Here is a 25,397-nt window from a genome sequence, read left to right on the forward strand (position 1 = left end):
GCCCTGCTGTGCCTCTGGGAACAGGCGTGGTCGCAGCTGGAAAAAACAAATGCAGAACTTGCATTTAAAAAACAAACAAACAAACAAACAAACAGAAAAAAAACACTAATTGTAGGCGTAGTGAGTGAGGAAATGTCTCCGAGTGGTGCAGGAGGGATGTCCCTGCAGCACTGAAGCACGGTCCTTTTTAAGATAGCTGCGGTTGTCTTATGCTGCTCTGCTTCCCCACAGTTGCTCTGTGTTCCTTTTGTGCTGCTAATTTGTCCCTTAGTTGTTCTTCAGCCTAATTGTGTGATGAAGCAGGGCTGAGCTGTTAGCGTTTGGGATGTGAGGGGTAAAAGGGAGGGTAATTTGCAAGCTCTCTGATACCAGAGATGCGAAAAAGCATCTTGCATAAATCAGATCTGGTCACTGGTCTGTGTACTGTGGTGTGAAACTTGTACATCCTCACGAGCCCAGGGGCGGAGACCTTGTGCCCTAGCCCAGGGATGCTGACCGTGGGCCCATGCCCAGGGCAGGAACTGCCCCGTAGCTGCGGAGCCGACTGCGCTTTGCACCCCTGAGAGCTGCTGTTAGGTCAATGTAAACCCAGATCCTTCCAGTGAGCGTAATTATGCAAATGTCGCCCTTGCTATTAGCACTTTTACCCTAATAGCTGTAGCATATATTTTACAAATGAAGCGACTGTCACATTTCATTATGCTCCTTGCTGACCCATTGCTTTGGAGATGCTGTTGTCACTGGCAGGGGCAGGCTGTCCCCGCTGCTGCTGGGCACTTTCCCACCATCCGAGGGACCCGACCCAGCACAGCCCAGCTCCTCCAGAGCCCCATGAAATCCACGGACAGTCCTCTCGGTGTTTATGAGAGTTGGGGCTGCCCCCAAGTGTTTTGTTCCCCCTCTTCCATTTGCCTGCGAATGGCACTTGTTCTCACTGAACTCCAGCAGCCTGGTTTCTTTTTTGGAGCTTTTTTTTTTTTTTTTTTTTTTTTTCCATGGGACATTTAATTATTAAACCAGGAAACAATGAGTGTTTTGGGAAAGGTGTGGGGAAGTGGAGCAGGTGACTGAGATTCATGGGGTTGGCATTAGCCTAGAACTGCTTCAGTTAGCTGCGGGCTTGACCATTAACTCAGTGACCAGGTGTGGGGCTTTTAAACCATGCTTGTGTGAAAAATAAATAATAAAATCCTGGGTTGTGCTGTTCTTCACCTCCCTCAGTGGAGTTGGGCTACTGGAGGCTTTTTGGGGACCTGGGCAGGGCTGTCAGGAGGGGAGACATGGCCAAGCTTCAGGTCTAATTCATGAGTGAGTTTGGGGCAGCCAAGCCTGTGTGGGACTGCAGGGACTTCCCTGGGGCTCTGTAAGTGCTCCCCGGCTCAACCAGTGTAGTTTTCACTTTAAACCCACATAAACCCTCTGGATGTGTACTCAACCTTACTCTGATTCAGCTTAGCTTGCTAACCAACTCTACCAAGAGCTAATCTGTTTAAATGCGTCTGCAGTTGGATTCTGCATCGGTTCGATGGGGTCGATTTAGAATTGATTCCCTGAAGCCATTTCGGGGCTTCCCCTGCCGACAGCTCGGGGAAGCACTGAGCACCAGCCGGGCACCGACCCCGCCGTACCACAGGGTCTTCACTGCTGCCTCGGTGCCTGCGCTCATAAATCAGGAGGTAGAAATGGAAGGAAACCAAAAAAAGAAACCGGGGTGAATAACAGTCCTTTTCATGAATCCAGGCTGCTGTTGAAAAGCACATCAAGCTGTTGGTAGATAAATATTTTTCTGCAGTCAAGAACAGAGAAGCATGTAACGTTTCAATTACCAGTGTTCATATTTAAATGTAAATAAGTGGCTTCTTTACTCTATAATTCAACAAACCTTATAATTATGATCTTATTATGATATTTTCATAGCACTTGCAGCAACATATGGCACTTCAATAAGCAAGCAAGGCAAGAAACAGAATTAAGACTTTCTGTGATGTTTGTTTGTGTATTCGTGGCTCTGTTATAACCCCTTTGTGTTTTAAATACCTCATTTCTTAATTTAGCAGTTTATATAATTGGAATGAATTTACAAGGAACAAGCCCGAGCCTTGTGGTTTGGTTTCCGTGCACATCCTCGATCTGATGCAGGAGTTTTCTGCTGACAAACCCAACTCCAGGCAACTCGATAACGGCAAAGAGCATTGCTGAAGCTAAATGATCATTAAGGACTGCACAGGTCAGTGCCTTATTAGTGCAAATTATTTTAGCTCTTGCAAGTGCTGCTGTTGAGAGCGCCGTGCTGATCAGGTTTCAGACTGATGGGTGCTGAGGCTATCAAACATCCATTTGGCTTGTAATGGCTCTGGTACCTGTGGCTCGATTCGCGAGGCATGTGCAATGGCAAGCCTTGAGCTGCAGGCAGTGCTCAGGCCCTGACCTGGCTCCTCTCAGTAGGAATTTCATCCTCAGTGCTCAGTGTGGCAGCTCCAGGCTCAATGCTCACCGGGCTCACCGACCCATGGGGGAGTCTGTGATATTTCCAGGGCTTGCTCCTTCCCTTCCTGGATTGCCCAGGTGCGTGGGGATGGCAGGGCCCCCAGGCGAGGGACAGCCACCAGGCAGGGTTTCAGGTTCCTGCTGTACCTCGGGTTTGTGCTGCCGGGGTTCTGGGGGCTTCTCAACACTGCACCCATTTTGGTTGCTGTTGGGCAAGGATCCGGGGTTTGCGTTGTGAGTGAATGGATGGATAGAGAGGGAGGGAGTCCAGGCAGACCTTAAAGGTAGCACAGCTGCAATGAGGCTTATATCCCAGGCTGTAAGTGATTGGGGTGGTAAAACAAAACACTCCCAGAGCCTCCCCAAGTCCCTACTCCATAATATACACCCTAAAGTTGCATTGAGTGTTATGGCTGAAAGCAATTCATCATTCACACTGAATTTTAGGTGTAGCCACCTTCTTGCACTGAGCTAACACTCAGTTTATTCACCTTCTGCTCCGTATTCTGTAATAGTCTCCAGGAATAAATCAATGTCACTGCCTAAAACCTTGAAGGCAGTTTGTGTCCGTGTGGCCCTTGATTTTTTGGGGGAGGACAGCTGAGGCTTTTGCACGGGTCCCTCCCTGCGAGGCGCGGGGCCCTGCAAAGTGCCCGCCCAAGGAAATGGGCTCTGCAGTTGCTGTTGTTTGTGTCAAGGCGAGTGTTGTACACAATATATGAAGTGTAGTGTAAATAATTTAACTAGCCTTTGAACATGGAAATAGCAACATGATAAAATAGCAAAACATAACAGGTTCCCAGCCAAACACATCACTGACTAGTTAGCCTAGCTTAAACAAACAATTTTTTATTTTTTTTTTTTTACTCTGGCGCAACTGATTTAAATGCGAGGAAAGGGCTGCAGAAAGCTGTGTTTGCAGATTAACAGCATGCTGGTTACTGGCAGCTGCAATAACTTCCCCACTGACAGCTGCTCTGGGAGCCGGTGCCCAGGAGAGTTGCTGGGTACCCCAGGGCCCTGCTCCACCCGGGGGGGGTTTGGGAAGCTCCCAGGTCGTGCTGGTGGCCGGGGTGGCCCCACTGCCCTCGAGCTGCTCCAGGTCTGCTCTTCCACGTGCTCCACGTAGTGATGTGCAAGATTTAGGGAAAACCATGTTTTCTCAAAACATCCAGAATTAATTTTTATACCCGAGTAATATTGCTCCAGACAAGTGAGCTGTGGTTGTGCTGCAGTCTCTACCTCTGTTTCCATCACGTGGAAAGCTGAATTAAAAAAACCTCTGTGCTGTCACACCAAGGGATTTTGAAATGAGAACCCCATTTCTGAGCGAACCCGTGGGTCTGACACTTGAGTTTGTCCCCACCAGAGTGGAGAGGTGAGTAGTTACATGCACAGAAAAGAGGAGCTCCTCTTCTGATCCAGAGGTGCACGGGTTTAAACCCCTGCTGAGCGCTCCTCTATTGAATATCTCTTGCTTGAGTTGTTGCCAGCTTTCCTTGTGTATTATCCTAAAAGAGGCCTGAGGCACAAGATTATCTTTTCTTGCACATCTTATTTTAGGCATCAGCAGCAGCATGTAACAGAGGCAAGTTTGCTATTGGAACTATCAATAAAACATAGTTTGTATGTTAAATTAGTAATCATGAAAAAAGCTCCCAAGGTTTTTATGGCTTGCACTTTTTTCAATTATCAGAAAGCCAGTAGGAAATCCTTCCGTGGGGTTCAGTGCGATTCCCTATTCTGAAAAACTCTGTAGTATCTTTCCTTACGAAGCAGTATTTTCTGGGATGTTGTGTAAAAATTGGGGAGACTTTAAAAAAAAAAAAAAAAAAGATGCTTTGGGTAAATTAGCTGTACCTTTCTTTTTAAAATTTATTTTAATGCTTTGGGGCTCATTTTTTTAACTTGTGAGAAGCTCAGGCTAGAAACTTAATTAGTTTGGTTTGGCTGAGCCTACTGGGGATGTCTGGGTATATTTTGGAGGGAAATATGAGGGTTAAAGACCTGTTTTGGTGTGTGAAAATTTATTGTTTATAAGTTAAATGGTTATAAATGGAAATAGAGTTGTTCCTGGCTCAGTCTGCTGGAACTAAATGAGCCAAGGGAGAAGGAGGTGCATGGGAGAGGCACCTGGGGTAGATGGAAAGCAAGAGATGGCACCAAGGCCTGTTCCTCCCACACCTTCATGCCTCAGGCCCACTTCAGGAGCATTTGGTATGATATTTAAGCAGCCTTGAAGCTGCATTGATTTCCATAGCACAGTGGTAGGGCTGTGCAGCATCCTCCCAGCTGGCCCTGGCTATGTGTGGTGGGATGGGTGCTCTGGCACCTGTGCTACCTGTGTGGGGTGTGAAGCCCAGCTGTGGGCATGGTTATTTTGGGCTGTGGTTGGTGTCTTCTCACCTCTGCCTGCTTTGCTGCTGCAGGGCTGCTACAGACCCTGTGAGGAAATGACAAATGCATCAACAGGGGCTGGGGATGACTGGATGACTACAGGTACTTGATTCCACGCCAACTCCAGGTCTGATCAGGGCATCTGGGGCAGCAGGTGTATGGTTTTGTTGTGGGCACATCTTTGCCTCACCTCCCGTGTAGTACCATGTATCAGAAATGCCATGGGGAGTGAGTCCGGGGGCAGCCCAGCTGGCCCTGCTGCTCACAGCAGGCTTGGGGGGGAACGAGGGCAATGGGAAGGAGCAGCTAAACCTCACCGGGTACTTGGGATGAGCTCTTCCACCTTGTATTGACCAGTGTGGCCTTGTGTAACTGGTCAGCAGGAGCAGCTGACTGCTACGGAGGAAACTTCAGGCATCGTATTGATTCGGCCCAGGATCTTATCTGTGTATTTATTTGCCGGCGGAGAGGTACAGAAATACTAGTGCTCTGTTTTAATACAACCTCAGCTGTTTGCTGATCAGCAGTGACTATTTAAATTGACCAATCTACCTCACCCTGGCTGGAGATCAAGGGATCAGCACTTAATTTCATTCCTTGAATAAAGATTTTTATATGTATATATATCTCCACATGGAAATATCAGAACATGAAAGGTTAAATCAATATGGAGTTTTACATTGCTTAAAGGGCATTTGCATCAAAGCAGCCATGAATGCAATTCACTTGTTTAATGAATTTTTTATGCTTATTTAATGAATTTCACAAAGGTTTGGTGTTTTTCATAAAATGGATAAGGACTTCCAGTTTTATGAAATAATAAAAATGGAACTGAAGTTATGAAATGAGCAATCTCATTAGTTAGGCATGATATATTCATATGAAAGTGTACATGTTTCTGAATTATTGCAAGCAGCTCTATTGCTTGAGCTGTAACTCGTTATAATAGTATTGCAAATATGCCTTTAGTTAAGATATCAAAAAGTGACAGAAAGAAATTAGATTTTGATTGCTAATAATGATTTAATTAATACTTATTGTATTTAGCATACTATAGATGCGCTCTTTCTTTAGAAACTGCGTGCTTGTATTCTTCAGTGGGAGATATTTGGTGAAATACAGTACTATTCCTACCCCTTTTTTTTTTAAATGAGACTTCTACCTGGTGTTTGTGTGTGTTGAGCCTTACCCTCTGTTTTCTTATGCTGATGAACAGAGGAAAATATTGCAGTGGCCTGCCAGGAGTCAGGACGAGCCTGACCGTGCGCCTCTCCCTGCTGCTTCTGTAACTCCGTGTGCCCTTGGGGTTGTGTGACCTTGTCTAGAAGTTCTCCCAGCCTGATGACGCTTCAGGGGTAAGAGGAGATGATATGACCACCTGATTTAAGTCACTTTTCATGGTCTGGGTGGTGGTGCTTGCAGGTGGGATGGTGTGCTCCTCTCCAGCAGGAGTGGTGGTGAGGCTGGTGCTTGCCCTCCTGTTTGGAGGGGATGGGTGGACGGAATTGTCCTGTCTTGTTAAACTTGCATTTGGAAGCTGCTGTCCTTGTTTCAAGCGCATTGTGTTACCTTTGAGCTCAGCATGCTGCTCATGGGCACCAAATCATGAACTGATGTGTTGCTGTGTGACCGATTCCCACCGATCCCATGTCTCTGTGCTGTCTCCTGCTGGGTCCCAGCACCCTGGGAAGGAGATGCCCCCGGGCGCGTTAACCAGCCCAGGAAGCTTCACTGAGCTAGGGCTGTGGGTGATACCCCAGCGTTTCCTCCATCCCTCCCTGCTGTTAGCCAAACCTTTTCCTTTCCTTTCCGACCTTTTGGCATGATGTGTGACCACCCTACGCAAAACAGCTGCTGTGGTGTGCCAGGTCCCGTTGCCCTGGCCCTACTGTTTGCAGCCCTCAAGCTCTGCCAAGGCAGCAGGCAGCAATAAGAGATAAAGCAGGACTTCCAAAATTAATGACCTCACCTTATGAGTCCAGCAGGGTGGATGCCTAATGAGCAATCTCCTTAAGTGGATGCATTAAGGCACAACAGGGGAGGGAGAGAGGTAAGATAATGGTCCATCAGCAGCGCTGGTTAGAAGAAAAGGAGTGAGATGCTTTTTCTCCTACGAGGTGGTGTTATCCTACTCTTTGGCATGCTTTGAAGCTTTCTTATGATTGTGCAATCAGCCAGATAGATACTTACAGGGGAAAAGAGCAGCCTTTGCATCCAGCCCAGCTCCATCACCAACGGCAGGATGTAAGAGTGGGGCTGTCCATGAGTGGCTCAATGGCATTTGGCCCCCGAAGGCACTGTTAGAAAAGCAGAAGGGGCAGGGCAGCCTTAAGGAACTCCCCAAACCACGCAGTAAAGCTGTCCTTGGGGCAGGGTCGGTGCCGAGGGCTCCTGAGGCATGGAAGTGGCTTGAGGGATGGTTTGGAGGGGGCTTCAGGAGCTGGCCTGGGGCTGAGCCAGCCTAATTACAGAGCACCCATTGTGGGCAGCAGGAGCCGGGAGATGCAGAGCGTTAGACCTGATTTAATAACCAGCCGGTATTTAATTTGTGGTGTGAAATAACATCTCTTATTATATCTAACATAAATATTTACTTGAGAGATTCGACTAAAACAACATTGCTTGCCTTCAAAGACTATCAGTTTCTAATCCACAGCTGACAAAGAAAGCTTTGAGTGCTTAAATTCATTTCTAGAAATTAAATTACAATTTTCAACACTAAAGCTTCTGTGATTCCAGACACTTTTCCTTTCCTTTTATTGTGTTTGACAGCAACTAGACTCTCAAGGTAAGTGGTGGAGCGTAGTCCTATGTAAATGGAAAACATAAAATGAAAACTGGGGGGAAGAAAAACATTTAAAGTAGGAAATTAGACCAGTTATTGAGTTCCACACTATGGTTAATGAGTGTGCAGAAAGAAAACATCTTCTTGGCCTAGTGAGCTGGAGCATTACAACTGTTGCAACACTTCTTCTGTTTTTGGAAGGAAATAAGTAATAACCTCGACACATGGGAAGTCTTCAGTTTGCATTTTTTAATGCCTCAGGGGAGTGCAGTGTTTCTAGTTTAAAATCTGTTAAAATTTTCTTTAAAAGACAGGTTTTGTTCTGAAACCAAAACAGAAATTAACATATTAAGCATATATGTAGGTCAGGAGTGTATGGGAGAGGGCTCGGCTGCTCCGCCAGGACATGCTTTTTTCAGAATTGCCTGGCTGAGGTTAAGGACTGAGAGGAAAGACTGAAAATTACTGTCCCTTGCTGAAACATTCAGCGTGCTCAGGATTTGAGCTGTGTTGCCCAGGTGTAATTAACAGCAGGCTGTAATTATGGAGCTGGGGGCTGCTGTGGGGCAGCACTGCCCGGTGAGACCTTGCTGTGCTCTGGCTGCAGCTCCTACGTGTCCTCCAGCAGCGAGCTTCAGCATCATCTTTGGGGGCCTGCAGCATCCCGTTCCAAGCCCCTTGCCCGCACTGATAAGCTGATGATAAGCCAATGCCCCCACCTTTACCTGGCCCTTTCCCCCATAGGGCTTGTAGGGAAATATCCAGGCTAAGCTGTGCCGAGCTGAGCCCAGCTGAGAATCACTTGTTAAAAGGTACGTAGCAGAACGTGGTGTTGTTGAAAGGTATCAAACTGGATACAGCCAAGATATTGGGCTGTTTGGCCTGAATTCGTGAATGTTGCTTCTCACCTGGGTGAATTAGGGCTGGGGATGCTGCTAACAGGGCTGTGCAGCTCCTCAAGTACTGTAGTGAGCTCTGTACGAGGTGCTACATGTGTCTGTGTGCTGCAGCATCGCGCAGTTCAGCAATACTCCTGTATGCTTCACATGCACTATTTAAATCCCCTTCAAGCGAAGGTTGAGGTATTTTCCTTTAAATTCATCTCCTGATGCTGTTACTGAGCTCGCTCCTGAAAGGCGTGAGCAAGCTGATCAATACTTTATCTTTTCCAGGCTAATAAGTTCATTATTATTGACACGGTGTGGCTGGCTTCCTTCAGTCTGAAAAATGAATGTCCTGAGCAGAAGTAATTGGGGGATCTTTTAATGATGCTTTCATCAGGAAATATCTCGGGGCCAGGCTGGAGTTTATGGTCAGAACTGCAGAGGGGATGGCCAAGCTCTGCTGGGGACAGATGGTGGTGGAGGGGGTGAGGCTCTTGTTGCAGTCCCTGCCCCAGGCTGTGAGCACAGTGAGGGGCTCCTGTGCCTGCATCCCTTCCCTTCTCTCCATCCTTCTGGCCAGAAATTTCACCTGGGTCCTGAAGCTGAACTCCTGAAGAGCTGCAGCATTCTGCAAAGCAGCCAGCTGGTGCCGAGCTGGCATTAAAGCCCCTGTCCCCTCTCTCCACAAGTTGTTCTGTTGATGTCTTTCACCCTGTGCAGCGTTGGTGCTGCTTTGTGCTGCCCCGAGCAGTCGGTTTGCGCGCTGCCCTTGCTGCCTCCCAAGCCCGAGAGCTGCTCTCAGACTGCTGCTATCTTTTTTGTTTCCCTGAGTTGTGGAGCTTAATTTCAAGTGCTTTGAATCTGGACCAAGATTAAATAATTTGGGTCAGGGCATGGTCTCAGATGCCCTTCAGGAAAAAGAGTCAGTGGTTAACCTCATCAGCTCCTGCAATTCCCCCAAATTCAGCTGAAGCAGCACTTCTCCCCGAGAAGGAAACCTGAAGCCTAATAACACGCATCCTGATTTTTTTGACTGCATTTGGGAATAGTTCTGTCTCAGGTGATCCAGACCCATTACTTTTGCTGATTTAAATAGCAGTATGTGTGCAGGTTTGGGAACTAAATGGTAAAAATTAAAGCAAACAAAACCTTACTGGTCCTCAATGAGGCTTAGTTTTTATTTTAATGTACATAATACATACGTACACTCTTCAATGCTTCCAGAACTCAGAGCCTTCCCCAGGTGGGACTCTTTCAGGCTTGTCCTCTGCATGGCCCAGTGCTGCTCTATTTGGTCAGCTCCCTGTCCTTACGATGTGGGTGGGACAGCCCCAGAGGCACAGGAGGGACCGGGCACCTTCTCTTTGTGTCTTGGGAGTTCTTCCTCATCTCAGGACTTCTCATATCACTGTGTATGCATGTTATGAAGCAAGCCATGGGAAAAAGGCACAAAGCAGCTTGTTTGGGGAGGCTGGAGTGGGCCGGGGTTGTGGTGTAACCGTGTCACTGGCAGAGAGCAGCTCTCTGCTTTCTTGGTGTCGTAGCCCCTTGAGAGATGCTTTATCCATGTGCAGTGATGGGCTCCTGGTTGCATCCAGTGCCTGCGAGAGGAAAAGAGCCTGGTGGGGCCCCAGATGTCAACCCCTGGGCTGCTGCATACTGCTCTGCTTGGGGGAGAGGCCAGGCGTTTGCAATGTTAGAATGTAAAAGGTAAAAGCACTTGGTTGTCACATGCCATTAGCTGTTCAAAGCGTGACATCTCAGGAAACACTTCATCATAATCCTCCAAATGAAGAAATCTGAAGTGAGCCTCAAGCTGGTTGTTCGGTTTGGGTATCGCCTTACAGGGTCACATCGCGCGCTCGGAGTTGTACCGATGCTCAAATTGGTTTAAACTGCAGGCAGACAGCTCAAGTCCTGAAAAATCAGCTTTCATGTTTTCTTTACTTTTTTTTATTTGCAAGTAAAACTGAGGAGCAATGCCTAGGTGATGAAGCTTGTCCAGATTCTGCTCCAGCTGATTTCCCTGAGACGCCTTTTCTCAACAGCACAGTTAGCTCAGCTTTATCAAGTGAGTTTGTTTTCCTCTTCCTGCAGCCAGAAGAGTACCGGGAAAAGCTGTGTCCAGAGTCTGCACTGGCTGCAGTGGCTCCTGCTGCTGCACCTAGCTGTACTGTGCTCCAGGAGGAAAGCTTGGGCCCGAGATGCTGTGTAAGGCAGAGAGTTGTTCCAGGGCGCTGGGCTTTGTTCCTGAGCAGTATTTCGGTGTTCTCACTCTGTTACATGGCGCAGCACCAGGGGCGTTTGCTATGTGAGGACTGGCAGCCATGGCTCACCGAGGCAGCCAGTGAAAACAGCTCTGTGGCCATCCTGATATCAAGCTGCTCTCGTTCTCCGTTAGCAGAACAGAAATTACATGGTGTTGTGTCAAGCAAAGTTTATTCTACTGCGATGCTCAAAGGCCCCGTTAAGCTGTCAGATTGGTCTGCTCTGTCCCTGATCTTGCTCTGCCAAAATTTAACATGGTTTCAGTTCTCAAAGCCAAACCCTTCCAGACTGACCTCTGTCTCCACCCAGGTTAATGCCCTTCAGAAGGATTTTTGTTACTTCAAGATGTCATGATTGCCTCTCTGGGAGTGAGGGACTTGTTTTTCATCTTTTTTTTTTTTTTTTTTTTTTTTTTTTTTTTTTAGCAGTATGGTCCATACGAATCCCCGTGGACCTCCAGGGCATTATTTTTCCCCGAATTCTGGCAGGAGGGGTGTACATGGCTGCTGGGCTGTAAGGGGCAGCTGCTGTGCTGCCCAGCTGATGTGACTCAGACTAAATCCAAGGCTGAGTGAGAGTCCTCGTGCAGATAAATTCATAGGAGTCTTTGTAAGTTATGCATGGGTACTAGTGGACCTGGCAGTGATTTTAATGGTGGTAATGAGGAATGCAAGATAACTGGTCATCAGGAACAGCTCTTTTTTTTGAGGTCTGTACAGCTGAGTATCGCTTCTACTCCTAATAGTAATTCTACTGCTTTTGAAGAGGAAAAACACTGCAATTCCATCACAGATGGAATCAGGCTCACTTTTGATTCACTTTCATGACACCTCTAATTTTTTCCCCAGTACCATTACTGACGTGTGCTTGTTAGATTGCTTCCCACACTGCCCTGAGTGGCTGTGGTCTGCCCTTTCCTCGGAGAGCCCCCCGGTCGTGACCCCAGCCCAAACCAGGTTTCCGTGTCAGCAGATGTGTCGCCAGCTAGCGTACTGTAGGTTTTCCTCATCTGGCTCCTCCTTTGCTCATGCTGCAGCATCCTGCTGGGGCTGAGCGTCTGCGGGCCATCCCTGTGAGATGGAGCCCCCCTTAAAAAGGGGGGAGAGGGGAAGCAGTTGTCTTACAGTACCCGTGGCAGTGCTAAGTGGTGTGTAATGGATGGCACCGCCAGGCATCTGCTTCTGCTTGCTTCACTATTAGAGACCAAGGGATGGGCAAAGGGATGAAGACAAACATGAGCTGTTAAGACGTTTGCCTTAAATTTGTCAATCCCTTGTATAACATCTGCATGTCGTTTTGCTTCCTTCCCTGCCACTTTAGAGAGCTCCGATCAGTGAGGAGCAGAGAGCTCGGTTCATAAAGCAGCGCTTCTGGAAGCTGCGCGCGGCTGGGGAATGTGCTGCTGGTGGATTTGTTCCACGAAATGCAGGGGAAGGATTCATGAGTACATAAAATAACAGCCTAATCAAAGAAATAAACAAGAACAAGTCTGTAATCTTCACAAAATTGGGGGAAAAAAGTGCTTCTGATGGACTTGCTCCTACTGTTTTCTTTGTAGCTGTTTCCAGAGCTCAGACCATCTGTTCCTTGTTGTAGGTTGTTAAGTGAAATGTGCTGCCAATACAAATAGCTCCGCTTGATGTTTGTTTGCATAAATTGTTTTGAAAGCTTCATGACGAATTTTAAGGATTACTTACAGGGGTAGGACTCTGTGGAGGAGGAAATATAAATTTGATGATGCATGTTGGAATCCATTAATTTGTTTGGAATTTATTATGAAAGAGAACATCCTATGCAATTGTTGACGGGGGCAGGGAAACAATTTCATCTTGAGCCCAGAAGGTTGTGGGGACGGTATGCTAACTTTGCCACATCACAGTAAACGTGATCAGTCTGCTCTTGTGTCTTTCTGAGCTGAGTTGCCTTTACTTACCCAACTAAGCTCTTCTCAGTGTTTCCTCCTCGCAAGGCTCCTGAGCAGTGATATCTGGGTTTTGTCTGGTTTGGCAGTGTGGGAGCTGGTTTTCTGAGCTTTCTGGATATTGGGCAGTTCTGTGGGGCTTGCCATGAGTGCCAAAGTGATGCAGGCGGAGGGGAGGTACACCTACTCTATGGCTTATTGCAGCTTCTGAGCTCACCTGGTGTCTGCAGCACTGTTGTGCCACAAGCCTACAGCACATGGGGCGATAATCCCTTCTCCCAAAGCTGCTGATCTCAAGACTGGCAGAAGGTGAGGGATGAAAGGCACATAAGGCAAGATAGAGGACTTGATCCAAGCCACGCAAGTTGGTGGCAAAGCTTGCTCAGCCAGGCTCCATCCTGGCCCATGTGCATGGCCATGGATGTGATGGTGCTGCCTGGCTGGGAGCTGTCTGCAGAAGCTCCTTGCTCTTCTTTTCCCCCTTCGAGACTCAATTTTGGTGGGTTATCTTTGGCCTCGCTGTTGGGAAGCGCTGACTAATTGGAAATCAGTTTCCTTCCCATTGGACCTCTGGATGTGGATTCTGAGTGTCTGGGCAGTCAGATGTTCCTCTGGTCCCTGTGAGCAGTCAGATGTTCCTCTGGTCTCCATGAAACTACATGGAAACCGCAACCGCACATGCGTGCTCCTTTGCTGCTCATCACAGCTTCGCAGTGGTAATTCTCTGGTTTTAAGTGAATTGACCTGGCTGCTTTCATCTTCAGGTAATGCAGCCCCAGTTTATAATTCAGACCAGGAGCTTATGGAGATTTAGAAAGAGGCCCAGAGCTTTGCTTTACTGTGCCAGTTAAAGCATTTATACTGATGACAGTTAAATTGTTGAGGGCTCTGTTATTCATTTACATCACAGACACTAAGGTCCTCTGACGACCTACTGCAAATGTAAGCCAGATGTACCTAAACATATCTATTGTACGTTTTACTTCATTTCAAACACTTCTCCTGACTTTCAACTCAAACCTTCTGTCTGTCTTGTCATGCTACAGTGTTTAATGATATTTTATTGCATTAGTTCACAAAACCCTTGAGTTTTTGAGTTGTCCTAAGCTAATGGACTGGATCTGTACCCATTTGCTAATACAAGATCTTTTTTAGTAGGTAGCAGAGCTATTAAACATAAATCAAGGTTTCCGATAAAATATTAGGTTTCTGCTGCATCTTACAAAAGGATAGTGTGCAGTTTTACCTGATTATTATATCTTACAAGCTATAGTTAAAGCTTGTTTGGGGATTTACTGCATTCCATACCCAGTAATTTCATACAAATCCATAATGATTATTTTGTATGTTCCTTTCATTTAGCTCATAAAAGAAACCACATAGTTTGCTAGCTGCAGAAACAAGAGCCATCCCCTATTATTTCCTCTGGAAGGATGCATTAAGAACCGGTGTTCTTAAAGGTATTTCTTCGTTGCTTAACCTGTGTAACAAAAAAAGAATCAAGCAGGCAGTAAGGAGATATCCTGCCTTGAGACACAGCCTGCCTGGTTTGCTACACTTTGGTAGCATTATAAAGCAACACTTTGGTAGCGTTATAATTTCTGTTCTTCTGAAAAATAGGTTAAAATAGCATAAACTTAAGGGAGATTTATAAATCTTCTCATACCTTTGGGAATGAAATGAACAGGTGTTTCCTATTCACCTTTGGAGCTGGGTCCCTGCCTTTTGGTAGAAAAAGGTTGCTGCTTTGGCATGGTCTCTGGTCCCAGCTGCACAAAGCACTGGAGCAGGGACTTGCCCCACTGCTGTTCTTGGTGCGTCCCTCCCCAGCCAGGGTGTCTCCACTCCCTGCTGCTATTTTTAAGTACATGCTCAAGTCCTTCTGAAGCAAATGTGATTGTGGTTAGGCCATCCCGAAGTAGTGCTCTCAATAGGGAGACACTGACAGATGCTCGTGGTGCACACGCTGAGTAGGATGTAAAGGATAATTGCACCTTTTTTTTTTTTTTATTAGAGCAAGCTAAGAAATATGCATCACAACTTGGTATCATTTATACTGGTGTAAATCTGGAGGAACTTTGCAAAAGCCTTTTTAGAGCTGGTTTATAACCACCTAATGTAAAACAGCACAGCATGGCTTGTTTCTTGGCCAGAAGGTCAATGCAGTTGACTGGAGCTGCTTGGGAATTTCTGATAAAAGGCTTACTTGGAAACGCTGTTGTGATGAAGCAGTTTTAATGGGAATATCCATTTTAATGGATACTTGAAGTAGTCTCAAGGCTGTCCCCTGGGGTGTGGGAGTCCCAGGTTCAAGTTCTCTCAGTGGGACTCTGACAGGTCAGGCTTGTGGTTGGGCTTGTGGTTATGATGGGGTGAATGCGCCACATCAGGGATGGAAGGATGACATGTTCTGAAGCTTTGTACTGGAATGCAATGTGGAGTGAAAACCAACTTGGAAACCTCAAACATTTCCTTGTGAAACAGGGTTGTTGTTTTGTAGCTTGCAGTACAACTGTTTTATTTCTTCAGGCTTCAGTTTCCTTGGATTCAGAGGCAGTGTTCCCAGCACTACCTCCTGCAGTCACTCACTGCTGCCGATCTGCTGTGCTCCTGAACAAAGCAGAACATGAAAATGGGAACTCCAGAAAGTTCATCTCTTGGGCTGTTACAAAGGAGCAGGGAGATGATCACGCTTTACTGTAGGTTTTACAGAGCCGTTTCACAGCCCAAGTTAGGTCTGATGTTTGCATTTAAGTAGGTTTTTATTGAGCAAGCTTGCAAACACATCTATGTGGTGGTTGGAGTCAGGCTCATGATATCAGATGCCTTTATACTAGGTGATAACATGAGTGACCTTAGGCTCCGTTTCTCCAAAGAAAAACAATGTTAATTGTTGACTGTACATTATCATTTAAAATACAATGCTGTCCAAACACAGGAGACATGTCATCCTCTATCACTGAGAAAACAGAAGTGAGCAATGGTTGCTGTGTTTGCTAATCAGTGGATAGAAGTGGTTTTTCTTTCAACATTTCCTCAACCAAAAAAAAACCCCACATCTAAGCTTCACAAGTAAACCACTAGAAATAACACGGCTAGAAATGTGATCGTCTTAATGAGAATTTAGAAGACAGAATAAGTATTGTAGCTCGAGGTCACTCGGGCTGCCACTGAAGTGTGATGCTGCCTGTGCAGTGAGGCTCAGTTTGTGATCCAAGGCATCTCCAGCTGGTGGACTGCTGGGGTGTTCCTCTCCGAGGAGATGCTGACTTGGGGTCCATTTCCTTGGCTCTGGGGATGCCCCCAGCTCTCCACTGGATGTCAGTGTTCCCCAGGAATGCAGCTGCTGGAGCACTTATCTGGCAGCAAAAAAAAAAAAAAAAAAAAGGGAAAGGGGGGAAGTCAAAAAAAAATAAAGACCAAAACAACTTTGACTCTTAAGAAAAGTAGTTTAGAAAGGACAGTCTTGTGACAGTTCAAATCAGCCTTAATTATTACACAAGCCTCGGCAGAAAGATTGTTTGCAGTAAAAGGCATCTTACGGGACTTCCGGGCTCACATGCCAAAGGTTGGATTTAGTTTCAGAAAAAACAAATGAACATTCTTCACTCATCTCCCCACAGCCCTGATATTTTGATATGCCGCAGAGTAAGTGACTCTGTTTTTGTCTCTGACAGTTTTTTCTTTTTTTTCAATAGCCACAAGAAAATATTTTTTCAAATCAGTGAAAGCATGAGCGTGTCACTAAATGATTGATTGCTTGCTGGGTTTCAGCCTTTGATAATTAGGCTCAACACAATGTCTCCTCTTCACTAGAGAATGGTATTGTGCCAGACTCAAACAACACATGAAAAATTGAAATCAGAAAATAAAAACCTTTTAAAAACCAACTGCTGCCATCTGTTGCATGGTTCAGAAGGGAAAGCAACAGTGGGAGAGGCACAGAGGGTTGGCAAACAGCAGGAGGAGTGGGGAGCTCCTCCATGGCCTCCTCCTTCCCAGCTCACAGAAGGGCCTCCGTGTGAAGCTCTTGTATCTTGGTCCTTGTTTTTTTCCTCTGTAAGTGAAACAGAATCATAAAGGGGGAATTTCAATGGGATTTTGCTGAACAACCAAGTGGGATTTGTAGCACATGTCCAGCTTCAGCTTTCCAGATTCTAGCTGTGAACATGTTGAGTGGGAAGATGCAGGCCTGCAGCGTAGTGAGAACACGTTGCCTCTCAGCAATTCTTCTACATCAGAAGAAGCCCAGGAGATGTTTCTGGCCTTGCTGTGGGGTATATTTGAGCCCTCTTCCCAGTTCAAAACATGGCCCCCACTCCTGAAGTACATCTTCATCCCAGACTTGCTTAGCGATGTTAATGAGCCTGCTCTCTGCCAGCAAAACAGACTTCTCCCAGGCTGTAGAGTGGTTAGCTTCTCCTTGTCCACAAGACAAGCTGAGCCCTGAGCCTGGTAGCCACATCAGATTGAAGAAAGGCTTTCTGGATGACATTGGGCAAACCTGGACAAAATTGGCTTGTGGACACAGTGGAGACTGCTTCTCAGATTGGCTTACAGTAAGCCATGTCTTCAGCCAAAAGCAGCAGCAAGATGCACTTGTTAGGAGCTCTGTAACCTCTGAGCTCCTGGAAAGCTGAACCAGAGGGCTGAGCGATAAACCCTTCTGAAATTTGGTTACTTTACTTCTGGTTGTTAGTGCTATCCAAGTAAGTTCCTGCCTTGTCTTCCATAAGCTCCCATGAACTGCCATGTAAAAAGCTAAATATTTGCTTTGGTTTTGGCTCCAACTTTGTGTTGCATTGCATTTCACTGCCTCAACTGTCATAATATAGTGGGTCAAGAGTTAAGATATTTCATGTCTCAAAGGCAGGCGAACAAAACTGTGAAAATAGGTTACTGTTGAGCTGTTTTTTTTTCTAGTGAATGTAAACAACTGGTGCCCATGTGACTATGGTGAATTTTAGCAGAGGCCTCGGTGCTAAAAGTAGGGTTGTAGAGCACCCGGTGGAGTCACAGCCTGAGCCATTCTGAGTTGCAGCAGGAGGACTGGACCTTGTGATGTTTAGGTAGGATGCAAAGTTATTTGGTTTGCTCTTCTTAGGCTTCTAGATTAAATTATCATCTGCAAGTGAGTAACAGCAAACAGAATAAATATAGCAAGAGGGATACTTCCCTGTAGCTTTACAGTGGATCGTCTGACACTTAAGGCAGCTTTTGCAGATTGCTAAAATATTTTGTGAATTGGATGCAGCTGCGGGAGCTGCTTGATACGGAGCTGAAAGCTGACCTATCCTGCAGGGCCCGTATGCTTGTGGTCAAACATGCTGAGAGGCTCCTTGCTCCCCCCAGCTCGTCTGAGGTGTTGATACCTGTAAAGCTCTGAATGTGCCAGACCTTAAGGAAAATAAACCTGGAGAGCTCGGCTGCCTCCGCTCAACTGCAGTAATGAGCTGAAGGCTCCAACCCGGGGAGGAGCAGCGCGCTGCGGCCTGCCCTGCTGGGGTGGATGCAGCACGCGGCCTGCCGAGAGGCCAGGCCCCCAAATTCCCTGCCAACTTGCAGCGGTGGGAAAGCAGCGTCTGGGCTGCTAATTTGGTTATGGGATTCTTTGTAAAATGTAATCTTTGCCATTCGTTCCTACAATGTGTTTTCTTTCCTCGTGGCCACCTCGCAGTGTTTATTTGCTCGCGCTGAGAACCCCCATCTTATCTGGGCTTCAACTTCTCCCTTTTGAAAGAGATAACAGAGGAAGAGGGGCTCAGAGCAGGGAGGGAGAGTGCTTTTGTGGATAAATATCCTAGTTGCATCTGCACAGTTAGTCACAGTTGAATATTAAAGCCCTTGTTACTTGGAATATTAAAGCAGCACCTTGTGATTTTCAGCAGCCTTTACAATGTGAGACTGAAATGCTGTTTAATTTTTACTGGAGCTATAGTTCTGGTGTGTTTTCCTCCAAGAAAGACACTCAAGTTGCTCCACAGTGGGAGGTTTACTGAGTTCACATAATGCATACATGAATTAGAAACAAATAGGCTTAATTTCCTCAGGTCTTTCTCGACTGTTAATGGTTAAGCCTTGCTGGGGGATTGTGCTTCTTTCTTTACCAGTTCTCTCCTCTTCACCTACAACAACATTTTTACTTCATACAGTCACTCGGAAAAAAACCTTGCTTTGTAAGTGACCCTTGACTGTATTGGCTCTCGTGGTTGACCCTAGGTTAAAGGATACCAAGATAGCTCGAGCCTGCTTTTTGTCAGCGTTTCCACTCTACAGGAACTCCTGGAGATGCCTTGGTGGGAATCCAGTGATAAAACTGGAGCTCATTTCTCACAGAAAGGAAAACAAAACCGAGGAAAGAATGCTTCCTGCTACTCTTTGGTCAGTCGATAAGCTTAATTGGCCAGGCCTGCCTGCTGTACATTGATTGTACCTGCTAATAAAAGAGCTATTGATTGGCACTTTATTTAGCACTGGCTTGCATGGACTATAGTTCCTGCTAATGTTATTACTACATCAACCTTTTCCTGTTCCCCAGCTCTTTAGCACCATAAATTATGTCAAATGCCACCAGTGTTTTCACTGTTCTTGGACTTTTGGACAGTTGCCTTTACATTTTTGACCTCCTTAGTACACAGTGTGTCATCCCTAATAGGTGTGAAAACGTTTAATAGGATGCAGGCGGAATGGAGATGCTGTGTTGGTATGGAAAAGGGCTGTAATTGTTATGCCTACATTTTATGTTTTAATTGGATCTCAGAAATCAAAGGAATTGATATTCTGACATCTATTTAACGTGACTGTGATTAGTGAGCAGTGGTGGCAGATTAATGGAGACAAATACCCATATTTGGAAACTTGCACTATCTTCATAACCACGTTATTACCAGTAGAGGATGGCACGCAGGCTCCTGGCTATGTAGAAAGCCCTGAATAAAGTAAAGATGGGGATTAGCTAAATAAACTTAGACTAAAAGCCAACATCTCCTGCACCCAGTCACAAAATAACCACTGATAGGAGTCAGCACAACAGACCCTGCCACAGTTCGAGTTCTGCCTGAGCTACTCGAATATTGCCCTTTGGTATTTTCTAAAGAAAATGTCTGAGATGAGCAAGAACAGCTGGTCAGCGCTAGTATTTTAAGTTCTGCAATAACAGCCAGTCTTGGGAGAGACTGCCTGTGAAGTCTGTCCTCTAGTGTTGTGGTGGGAACTGGAAGGTGGTGTGGTCCCCAACCCCTGGTCTTGTTCTGCTTTTCCAAAGAGAATAATTCACTTTTATGGACTGAAACAGTAATAAAATATACTTTCACTTCTTACTTTCCTGTACTTTAACCAGGCATATGGATATTTGCATGCATCATGGCTGGCCGGAGTTGCAGAGTTGCAAGTAGCTCGTAGGAAACTTTCCCTGAAGTATGTGCCAGTAAAGAATGATGGTATCAAGAGCCATCATGCATGCACACGTGTGGTAGTCCACAAACTGAGTTGGGAATGCAGCTACAAAGGAGTTTACCAGTCTCTTTTTAATTTTTTTATAAGACAAAACAATAAGTAACCTTGCTAGCAAGTGTTTCCCAAACATCCATTTCACAAGTAGGACTGGTGTGTTTTGCAGGAGAGTGGAAGGAGTTGCAAGAAAGTTTCACTGTGGTTTTTTTTTTTTTTTTTTTTTTAAAAAAAAAAAGTCTGATTTATTCTCTGGAATACTTGCTTTCTCCACTGCTTTAGTTTATAACATTTAAGTTTTACTTTGTATGAAAAATCATTAAAAGCTATATGCAGGTATACTGATATCTACATTGTATTTAGTTTAAAGATCTCCATTTTGAGAGAAACAAAGCAATGCATTCTTAAATGTGGTGTAAACTAAAGAGTTTACACCTGTTTGCATTTCTGGCATAAGAGATTTGCACTGGTGCGTGCTGTAGGAGATTCTTGCAGCCAGCCAGGAAACTGGAGCCACTGAAAAGTGTCACAGACCTGCACTGCAAACCACCTGTACTTCAGATATAGGATCCCTGCTAAAATACTAAGGGAAGGATTTGGTCAACTTAGAAGCTGGGAGGCATGGCTGTGATTGATACTCAAATATTTTAATTTTGCCCCTCATGCCCATCAAATCAGCCTTCAGATGAAAAACTTCCCTGCATTTAATTAAACGTTGGAGGCAGATTTATTTTTCTCATATCAAAGGCCTTCTATCATTTGTTTCTACCACTTTTTAAAGAAGCTTTGTATTCAATGATTTTTCAAAAGAAAGTTTAGGTTTCAAAAATAGGACTAGATGAGATCCAGGAGAAAATACCATTTATTTCACAGCTGTAGAGGTTTAATCTCAAACACCGGCATGTAAGGGTCATGACTGTAGGCAGGAAAGCCCAGGACCTTGGTTTCAGTGTAAATATGAACTTTGTAGAATGATGCTGATTTATAGCAGGGGAGGCTCCAGCTTTGAACTGCTTGTGCAGACCTGACACCCCTTGTGACTTAGTCTTACAGCTTCCCTCTTCCTTCTGCCGTTATAACAGAGGTGATGAGGAGGAACCAAGTCTCACAGTGTTAAAGCTGAAGCTTACTGTAAGTAAAGAAAAAAAAAAAAAACAGGAACAGAAGCCTTACTGCGTGTGCTCTCTGTACACTTGTGTGTGCAGTTCATTAGTGTAATGAATCCATCCCTGTAACGCCAGCTGCTTGCTGAGTTCCCTCGCAGGGCAGAGATGAGTGGGGTGGTGCTGCCAGCTGTGGTTGCACTGCTGGGCTCTCCTGAAATGCCACCAGTGTGGAAAGAGCCCACGCCGTGCAGCACAGCGGGGCCACGCTGCTGCTGGAGACTTGCAGCGGTTGTGGGAACTCCGCTCTGCCTGCACACACCGCAGCTGGCGGCAGCTTGGGGTCGTGCCAGCCTGGCTCCCTCGTGCAGGGAGAGGCTCTCCAGGATTCCCCTGCCAAGCTCCAGCCGCCTACTGGAGCAGCGAAAGCAAGTTTTAAAATGAGGACTGCAAAATATGAATGTGCAGCATGCCCAGCTGTTCTAACAGGGCTGCAGCTACTGCAGACAGAAGAGACATCCCTGTGCATGAGCACTGAGGAGATGCATGTAGGAAATGCTCCAAGAAATTCCTATAACGGTTCGGGCAAACCGATGGAATAAGACCCTTAACAGGGGAGCTTAGGGAAAGGAGGGTGTGCCTGCCAGCAGAATGATGTTGACACAGGAATCTAGACCTCAAAGAACCCAGACCTCAAAGTATGGACGTGAGCGGCTGGGTTGGAAGCTGAGGCCAGTCTTCTGCTGTTGTGCTGCTCCTGCACTGAGCACGGCTCCTGGGGGAAGGCACTGGTCTTTAACTGGTGCAAGTTAAAAATCAGTGACTAATTGGGAATTATTTTTCAAGGCTGGAAATGCAGCTTTACCAGTTGTGTTCAGATATACCAGGGTGTGTTTGACAGTGCTTCATACCTCACAGCACTCCCAAGGCAAGTATTAATTGCCCCATAAAACACGCTCTGTCGTGTCTTGCAGCTCAATGTGTTACATGTCTGTGCAAACTTGTTTTATAGCCCTAACAGCCCACTACTGTTTCTGAGAAATGTTTTCCTTTTAATGGGGGAAAGAAAAACAACATTTAAAAGTATTATAACGGTGACAAGGAAGAAAGAATGCGATAGAATTTCCACTGGCCAGAAAAACCCGTGTGGATTAAACACCTGCTATTAATGGGTGCACGTATATTATTCATATTAAGGAGTCTTCTGTCTGGAGACCAAATCCATCTCCTCTAACTTGAGGGGTTACCTGATATCTGGGGAAAACGTTGTCTTAGCTTGGCCTGGGGCAGGAGCAGGGGGCTGGGTGCAGCTGCAGCCTGTCCCGGGACTCAGCGGTGCTGAGCTTGGTGCTGAGAGCCCGGCCTCATTGCATGGGAAAGCCACTTGCTGCAGGTCTGACTGCTATTCGTCTAAGATGTTTCCACAGCAATTATAGCAATTGTGAACAACAAAGTAGACCCTTTGACTAGGGAGAATTTTAATTGTCCTCTCCCAGTTCTCACTCCCACATTTCCGGGAATGAGATGAGCACGCCAGCAAGCAGATCGCAGCCTTGCCTTGGGTTTACACATGGCACAGCTTCGCTGAGGTCAGAAAGGATTATTTCCAATGTCTAATCAGAAGCATGTGGCTGAGTCCGTGTGGGGCCAGGGTCCAAATAAAGGAGAGTATCCCTGGGTGTGCCCTGCTGTGAATCCATCCTTCCACTTAGGTGCCTGCGCTGCACTGCAAGTTTCCTTCTGTGCTGAATGGGAAGAAATGCTCGTACCTGGAAGATTACCTGACGTTACCTTCTATCCCGTCCCTTCTCAAAACTGCTTTTGAGGTTAATCCTTATGACCGGGGCTAGGCTACTTCATCCCGTTCCTACCTGGTTGCCTTAGAACCGTAACTATGAGCAGACTTAGGGCCATACCCCGGGATGGGGCTTGGAGCGTGCTGCTTCTCTCTAAAAGGTATTTTTAGCCTGTTCCCCCATGCAATAAGTAGTTAATACTGGATTTAGTACCTGCTGTGCTGTGAGCTATTACCTTTGTGATATGGGAGCATTTTATGGCCACTTTTCACTCCATACTGCTGGCAGAATGATTTCGTGATGTGTATAGATGTTGAAGATTCAGACTTCTGATTTGTCGATGTGTTGCCAAGTATCTAGCATAGGCACCCAATTAAACTGTGATTTAGTTTTTCTTGGTGTGTGCTTTACTAAATCTGGATGATTTTTCTACTATTAGCTCAAAAGTGAGGAAAGATCCAAAGATACTGAAGTGACAAGTCTCTGGCAAGGAGACCCAACTGAAGCTTACTCATTAAAAATGGCAAAAACCTAATTTTCTCTACGAAAACTAAACTGAAGGACTTACTGGGCCAGAGCTTGTGTTCCTGTGTATGCTCTGTAATATACACAGCTTCTGGGCCTAATAAATATGGTATTTTCAGGCCCTGCTGCTGCACAGTAGTTGAGCAGGAAATTGTCTTTATTTGCACGTAATGCAATGTGAAGTGAAGGGATACTCTAATTTACAAATAAGTCAATCTTGCCTTTACAAGAGTTAATTCCATTACATATAAATAGTTTTCAATTTACAGTTGTAAAATCAGTTGAAGTTAGAACCTAATTCATAAACAAACATTTTGAAGATTTATGATGCGTTCCCGTTGTGTTCTCTTCAGGACAATAAGGAGCACGCTTCCCTCACCCATGTAAATTACCTGCAGTGAAATCCATTTTTGTGATTTATCCATCCTCGCTACCCTCGCTCGCAGGCTAATGTATCTGAGAGCTCCAGTGCGGAACAGTCCTTTAAATCAAGGGAAAATAAGGAGGTTTGTTAGAGCAGATTAAGCAGAAGTTTAAGGGGCAGTTGCACAGAGATGAGTGTTGCATCCTTGCTGCTTCCAAGAGCCCAACTTCCAGGGTGAGCTGTGCGCTCAGCACCGCGGGGCGAGGGGAGAAGGGCTCGGCCTGGTGCGCCCACGGGAAGCACAGGAAGGTGGCCGGTTCCAGGGGGCTGTAACCAGCGTGTCAGAGGCAAAAGTGGGGCCAACAGGAGAAGCTTGAGGAGCAAGACTATGCAGTTTAATGCTAGTACTGTAAGGAAGCTGCTTCTTGCTGTCGGAGAAAGCAACTGGATAAAATCACCCAATGTGAAGTGTGGATTCAAGTCCTGAGGCTCATGGATCTTCCAAGTGAGCTCACACAAGGATGGGAGCGTGACATGCTTTACAAGAAGTATGGTGTATTGCCATTTTGATGTGTACAATGTCTAGTCCTGCCAAAAAGGTTCTTTTATAATCCTGGGTAGTTGTGTTTAAGCTCCCTGCCTTGCTAGAGCTGCAGGAGGGACTAACATTTTGGCAATAACATTATTATTATTTTTTTTCCCCCTCCCTTTCCCTTTCCTTGAAGAAATGCTGTAAGGATATTGGTTGAGCAATTTCCCTGATACTACTTGGCAAGATATTCCTGGTCAGGCTGAGAGCCTAAAATCTAATAATATTGAGACTTTTTTTTTTTTTTTTTTTTTTTTTTTATCACCATTAAGGTTGAGTTGGGGAGAAAAGGCAAAAAGGCAGGAAAGACATCAGTTTTCTGAGTTCCTCTAAAATGGGGGTACTTGCCAAAGCGACGAAACTCCAGTGTGCAGCCTCAGCCTGAAGGTATGGGGAGTTCTTATGGCCCAAGGTCAAGGACTTCAGTGTGCCTGTGAAAGGCAGGCAGGAGTATAAGGCTAAACCCTGATGACAGCCTGAAGCTACAGGGACCCCAGGTCTGTGAAGCATATGGGCTGCAAAGTATTTGGGAATATTTGGTTGCTAGACAGACCAAATTAATTTTTTATGGGAACATCAGTGGGAGTAGCAGGATTCAATATTCATAAAAAAAAAAATAGGCATAAGGTGGATATATTGTTGATCTGTGCTTGCTCAGAGTGGAAGAAACTATGCGGTTGTAGTAGCCTTTTTAATGCATGTCTGCCTTGCAAGAGCAAAAATAGGTAGTTTTAAATAGGTGTCCAAGCAAAGTGTAGGTATTTGGGGTTGGGGACAGGGAGCTTAGCACAGTAACTTTAAACTCCCAGTGGTGAGGCAGCTGTGGCTG

At 45.8% G+C, this 25,397-nt stretch overlaps 1 long non-coding RNA gene across 1 annotated transcript; it reads left to right on the forward strand.

Annotated features, from left to right (window-relative positions):
* The first annotated feature begins 4,830 nt into the window (after window positions 1-4,830).
* On the forward strand, window positions 4,831-12,571 carry LOC311443267. Its single transcript, XR_014697166.1, has 3 exons — window positions 4,831-4,986; window positions 6,101-6,239; window positions 12,142-12,571. It is a non-coding gene; the product is annotated as an uncharacterized lncRNA (long non-coding RNA).
* Window positions 12,572-25,397: the final 12,826 nt, after the last annotated feature.

The sequence above is a fragment of the Aythya ferina genome (assembly GCF_964211825.1).
Source record: "Aythya ferina genome assembly, chromosome: 12".
In the NCBI taxonomy this organism is placed as follows: domain Eukaryota; kingdom Metazoa; phylum Chordata; class Aves; order Anseriformes; family Anatidae; genus Aythya; species Aythya ferina.